This window comes from Condylura cristata, unplaced genomic scaffold, assembly GCF_000260355.1.
Source record: "Condylura cristata isolate star-nosed mole 26May11 unplaced genomic scaffold, ConCri1.0 scaffold00020, whole genome shotgun sequence".
Lineage (NCBI taxonomy): Eukaryota > Metazoa > Chordata > Mammalia > Eulipotyphla > Talpidae > Condylura > Condylura cristata.
The window spans coordinates 23,650,363-23,657,272 of NW_004567121.1; the positions used below are offsets into that span (position 1 = coordinate 23,650,363).

At 39.4% G+C, this 6,910-nt stretch overlaps 1 protein-coding gene across 3 annotated transcripts in view; it reads right to left on the minus strand.

The window, feature by feature from the left end:
- The window catches only part of SPAST (spastin), a 44,341-nt gene that overhangs the window by 33,610 nt on the left and 3,821 nt on the right, over window positions 1–6,910 (minus strand). The gene's annotated exons all lie outside the window — the stretch shown is intronic.

A 6,910-nucleotide genomic window follows, 5' to 3' on the forward strand; every position in this document is an offset into this window, starting at 1 on the left:
AGAGTGAGAGGATTCAACAGAGACAGAATGGGGCGTATAACAGGCAGACTGACTGAAATACACTGCTGAAAGAATCATTGGATAAGACAGGAGAGGTCTGCTGTGCCATGTGGATTAGCTCTCTGCCTGGGAGCAAACTAGTGAGCAGGGGCTGCTGACAGCTTCAGAGAGCTGAGTCTTAATCCCTTGCACTAGAAGAAAGCTCCCAGATGTAAAGTTCTAACTACAAGATTAAGATGAGACTAGATGACAAAAAAACAGACAAATATTTGAAAAAACGTATGTTTGAAGGGATTGGATTATTTTCCAAACTGAAATTACCAAAATTTGAAAAGGAGGGACCATTTCACACCCATTAAATAACTAGACACAACCAGTTAAGTCTCAGCACTATGAAGCTGTCAACAGCTTGGAGTTTGATTTGATCCCCTAGCCAGGGTGAGGTGACTCCACACCACCTGCTTCTCCCCTCAGTATATTTCAGTTGATCCACCTACTGTTTTCCCTGTCTTGGTGAATCCTCTCAGAATCCCCATTTCTGCCCTACATGTCAGCTCTTTTAAGTATATAAATAAATATTTTAAAACATTACTATTCTCAAAAATTACTAAAATATAGACAAAGGGGGCCTCTCTGATGGTGCCGGGGCTAAACTCTCAGCACTATCAAGCTACAGCCAGCCACTGGCAGTCTTATTTCCATCCCCAGCCAGGGAGCTGACCCACATGGCATAGCAGACCTCTCCTGACATACCTGCTGCTCCCCCCAGGAGTGTATTTCAGTCAATCTACCTGTGCTGCTCTCCACCCTGTCTCTGGTGAATCCTCTCACCCCCAGCACCTCTGGCCTACACCCCAGTTCTGGGGTGAGCCTGGCATTTGGAATACCTTTCTACAAGCAACTGCCAATTCTGAGTGTAAAATCAGTCAAAAAGCTATGCAGAGCTTTCAGCAGCATCACAGGCACTTCTGGGCAAGCTCAAAAGAAGTCTTAGTGGCAAAGATCCCGGAGTTGGGACTGCATCACTGAAGGTTAAGAACGAAGCCAATTAGCGTAAGGATGGAAACCCACACTGAGATCACTTCAGTCCCTTAGGTATAGAAACTACAGCCCCTAACCTCTCACTTTGACTAAATTATAACAGAACAAAACAAATCTTCCACTGGTCGCCAAGACATAAAAAGGACTGAATATACTTACTTTCCTCTTCACATTTTCCTCCTTTATCTCTTTGACCCCAAATAACACTCAAACTCAATAAACCAGACTTAGGTAATTAAGAGAAATTCAGGATGGTAGAAATTATAATCACCTGTCCTGTACTTAAAATTTCTAGCCAAGTGAACTACATAATTTAGAACAAAAAAAGGTCCAATGGTTAGTTTCCGATTTTTTTATACGTAAAGCTTTACTGGATTACATCCAGTAAATGTCTAAATGACCCAACAAACTATCAGACCCAGGGCCTCTCTGATAACTTAGGCATTAGATTTCAGTGCTATCACCCACCACTAAGGCCCCCTGGCCAGCAAGCTAACCCATATATGGGGCAGCAGACCTCTGCCATCTTACCCACTGCTCCCTTTAGCAGTGTATTTCAGTACATCTGCCTATTCTGCTCCCCACTCTGAATTTGGTGAATCTTCTCACCTCCTGTATTTCTGGCTTATATCTCAGTTCTTCTATGCAAAAACAAAACAAAAAACTAACCCAATACAAAATGTAACAAAGACCTGAAAGGATGTTGTTCTAAAGATGTACCAACAGCCAAAAAACATGTGAAAAGATGCTCAAGGGTAAGTCATTAAGGAAATACAAATCAAGCCATCATGAGCTACCACTTCACATCCTTGAGGATGTGACTAAAACCTGAAAATAACAATGTGGAGAAACTGGGACCTCCCAGTAAGTCTCAGCATGATCACTGCTGTGGCCTGAGTTCGATTCCCAATCAGGGAACTGACCCATGTATGGCTCAGCAGACCTCTTCTGCCTCACCTGCTGCTCCCCTTAGCAATGTATTTCAATAGATCCGCCTGTTATGCTCCCTACTTTCTGGTGTCCTCTCATGCCCGCTACCTCTGGCCTACAACCCAGTTCTTACACACATAAATAAATAAATCTTTTTTTAAATGTGGGGAAATTGGGAACCCTTGTGCACCTTCTTTGGTGGTAATGGTGCGATGGAAAATAGTTTGGCAATGCCTCAAAAAATTAAATATAGAATTACCATATGATCTAGCAATTCTAGTCCTAGATATGTACTCAAGGATTCAAATAGATACTTGTCTATCAGTGTTTACAGCATTATCATTTACAATAAATGGAAGTAACCCAAATGTCTATCAAGAGATTAATGGATAAACAAAATGTGATACACATAAACAATGGAATATTACGCACTGTTAAAAAGGAATATAGTTGATGAACCCTGAAACATGCTAAGTCAAACACAAAAGTGCATATATTGTATAGTTCCACTTATATGAAATAACTAGAACAGGCAAATTCATAAAGACAGAATAGTGAAACAAGTTATTTATGGCTTGGAAGGAAGTGAGACTGGAAAGTGGCAAATGGGGAATTATTGCTTATATTGGATATAAAGTTTTATTCAGGATGGTGAAGAGTTCTAGAAATCGACAGTGGTGACAGCTACACAACACCATGAAATGTCTACAATGATACTGAATTGTACACTGTAGGAGATTAAAATGGAAAATACTATGTTAACTATGTCTTACCACATAAACAAAAAAATTGCTAAATAGACTATTACTGGCAGTTTGCTGACCCAAGGTATACAGCAATGAAAATGAACAAACTACTACCATAGGCGACATCATAGATTGTGATGAACATGTTATGTTCTGCAGAAAAAAACACACACAAAAGGAATCACACTGTATGATATCATTTATAAGGCCAAGATCAGACAGAATTGCTCTACATAACTATATATTAGGATGTACAAAATACCTTTGCAAAGATAGGGAGAGGAAAGGAAGGAACATGAGAAAGGCAGACTTCAGAGCAGCAGTCTATTTCCTGACCTGGGTAGGGTTTCACATTGCTAGACTCAGGTTTGAAAATACATTTAGCAATAGACTGTGCATTTATGTATATTTTAATAAAATTGTACTGACAGATCAAAGAGCAAATATATTTTAATAAAAAGAGAGTCCCAATATACTAAGAGAGAAAGGCTACAGATCAGTGTGTATATACCAGATTTTTTTTTTTTTTTTTGCCTCTAACAACATTTACTTATGTAAGACAAGGTTGAAGAATCATAATAATTGTCTCCTTAAAACAAGATTACCGGCCCTCCCTGGTGGCGCAGCGGCTTAAAGCACAGCACTGAGAATCTAAAGCCGCTTCCGCATGAGTTCGATTCCCGCCTGCCCGGGAGGAGACCACATGGCGTGGCAGACCTCTCCTGACCCGCCCGCTGCTCCCCTCAGCAGTGTACTTTGTTGATCTGCCTGTTCTGTTCCCCACTCTGTCTCTGGTGAAGCCTCTCACCGCCCCTGAGCCTCTGGCCTGTACCCCAGTTCTGTATGCACAAATAAATAAATCTTTAAAAAAAAAAAAAAAAACAAGATTACCAAGGATTTTCACTTTCTATATTTGTGTATTATTATAATTTGGGGGTATGGTATTATATAAGCAACAGAAGTATTGATAATATCCACTTTTAAATAGTACACTTTTAAATAGTACAGTAGACTAGCCCATTATCAACTCTACCTTTTCATTCAAATATATTGCATTTTCCTATGCAATTTCCTGGCAAGTAACAAATATGTATTTTTTAATTTATAGCAGACTGTAATTATGTAATCATTCTCAAAGGGGAACATGATGCATCAGATTAATATAATAGCCCCCCTTTTTAATTCTGTTATTAGAGTTCCTGATTACAGAAAGGATGCTACCTACTCTGTTTTGATGCTCACTACTCTGTTGTAATGTTCCTACTTATAGGTTTATTTCTACAGTAAAGACCTCCAATTGATTGAGAAGGCTTTGAATTCCATTAAGAAATCATTTCAGGGCCTCCTTGGTGTTGTAAGGGGTTAAGTCTAAGAGTATGAAGCTATCTGCAGCTACTGGGGCAGAAGTTCAATCCTAGGCCAGGGAGCTGACCCATATGGTGCAGCAGACCTCTCCCATCTCTCCTGTTCCTCCCCTTAGCAGTACATTTCAGTCAATCTATTTGCCTGTTCTGCTCCCCACTCTGACTCTGGTGAATTCTCTCAAACCACTTCCCATCCCCTCACCTCTGGCCTGCACTCCAGCTCTTATATGCATTAATAAGTAAATATTTGAAAATAAATAAATGCACAAAGGGTCACAGTTAGCAAAACCATTTTTATATCACTCTTTAATTCTTCTTCAAATCTCATTTAGACTGCTGCTGGGTCCTATAAAGGGTAACAGAAAGTAAGTATCAAGGTTTAATATGTTCGAACACAATCTCTAGAGGTTATTATCTTTACGTACTGTTTAATTAATAAGAGTTCCATTTCTAAGAACCTACTACTTTCAGGCACTAAGCATATTACAATCACCTTGATGCACTAAGTAACTTTCCCAAGATCCTATATAGTCAAAATTCAAATGTCAAGTTAGAGAAAGGCACTGCAACTTAAAATAGAATAAAATTAGATCCTCAAAGTTGAGAAAGCGAAAAGTAGCCCCTGAACTCCTGGAGGTAGGCCTTGGTGTTCTTTGTGAAAATAAACAGAAATAGGCAAGCATTTTTTCTGTATGTTTTAAATAAAATGCAAGGTTGGATTACATGATAGTATAAAACTACATAGCAATTAATTTTTTATAATGCTTTAACTATAAACTTATTAGGAACAGGTTAAGGATTTTATTTAGATTATTTCTGTCCTTGATGCCAGATTCTTTAAACCTACAATAACCTGAGGAGTCAGCTCACTGTCTTTCAAACAGCATATTGGCTCTTTACTGACAAATCCCACCTATTTGAGGTAATCACACCACACCTAGCAAAGCTACACCATGGTATTAGCCAGAGGTCTCAGGCTTACCTACCTACAAGAGTCAGGAGTCAGGTAAAAGACCATGCTCTGGTTATCCATTATCACAACCTCCTCCTCCTCCAGATATTTATTTCAACAGAAGCTGCTTACTATAAGATGGATAGGAAATTTAGGTGAGTCTGTTTAACCTAATTCTTTCTGGTTCAGTTATTTTGAATTTTATTTTCTCTCTATATATGATGAATAGGCTAGGTTATCAGTTTTCCAATCATGTTCAACAGTTAGAGGAAATATCCTTGAAGTTGTTTAACTCCTTTAAAAAGAGGGACCAGCCCTCCCTGGTGGCGCAAACTGGCCACAACCACCTCAGTGCTAGTATGATCCCCTGCCACAGAGGTGATCACATGGCACAGCAGACCTCTCCTGACCCACACGCTGCTCCCCTCAGCAGTATACTTCGTCAATCTGCCTGTTCTGCTCCCCACTCTCTCTCTGGTGAAGCCTCTCACTGTCCCTCACTGCACCTCTGGCTTATACCCCAGTTCTGAATAATGAATAAATAAATCTTTTAAAATAAATAAATGAAAATAAAAAATGAGGGACATATATATGAAAATATGTACACATTTATTAATTGTATAACAAATACTGTTTTAATACATCACACTGGAAAGTGAGCTTTTCTCAGGCACATCTGGAATGTAGGGTTGTGTAAATTAAGTGATCTCCAATACATGCTTGTTTTAGTTTAAAAAAAAAAAAAACCCTCATATAGCCTACATTAAAACAGAATTTGTGCTGTGCTACTATTGATTTCAGACAGATATACCTTAATGAAAATTCAGCATCAAAGTTGAGGATTTCATAAGAAATTCATAATAATCAGTTATTTAAACCACAATTATGCACATTATTAAAATAAGATTTAATTTGGTCTATATCATTTTCAAGACACCAAATGTTTCAATTAGTTAATGCACTATAGTTTGAAATAGTTCATTCCACCTGATGAAAGCAAGTCGCTTTCAGTACATTCAGAAGCTAAATCAAGTTGCTAAGGGAATGGCAGTATATGACAATACCAGCACGTTAAAGGGTATACCACAGAGTTAGGAAACCTTTGATTACGTCTGTCCAATTCATTTATTTGTTCATATATATATTTCAATGCAGGGGGGAGGAGGGAGAAAGAAATCTGTTCTGTCAGTAAAGGTAAAGATACAAATTGATTTTTTCCTTTTAAAAGATTCATTTATTTATGCATACAAGAGCTGAGGTGCAGGCCAGAGGTTGGGGTGTGTGTGTGAGAGAGATTCACCAGAGACAGTATAGGGAGCAGGACTGATCTACTGAATACACTGCTGAGGGAAGCAGTGGGTGAGACAAGAGAGGGCTGCTGCACCGTGTGGGTCAGCTCCCAGCTGGGAATTGAACTCCTGCTGCAGTGGCTGCAGACAGCTTCATAGTGCTGAGAGCTGTGCCACCAGGGAGGCCTTACAAATTTGCTTTAAAGTGAACTCTCATACTACTACTAGAAGAGAGCTAAAGTACTAAAAATCTCACTATGCTAAAAGAGAAATCTGAGCTAGAACTATGTCAATACAAGTTCAGGTTTACTCATTTATTATTTATTTTTAAAGATGTATTTATTTATGGATACAGAACTGGGGTTCAGGCCAGAGGTACAGAGGTGGTGAGAAGATTCCCCAGAGACAAGAATGGGGAGCAGAACAGGCAGAATGACAAAGCACACTGCTGAGGGGAACAGCAGGCAAGACAGGAGATGTATGCTGTGCTATGTGGGTTACTTCTGGGCGGGGAATTGAACTCACAGGGAAGTGGCCGGCCAGCTTCACTGTGCTGCGCTTTAATCTGTTGCACCATCAGAGACAGCC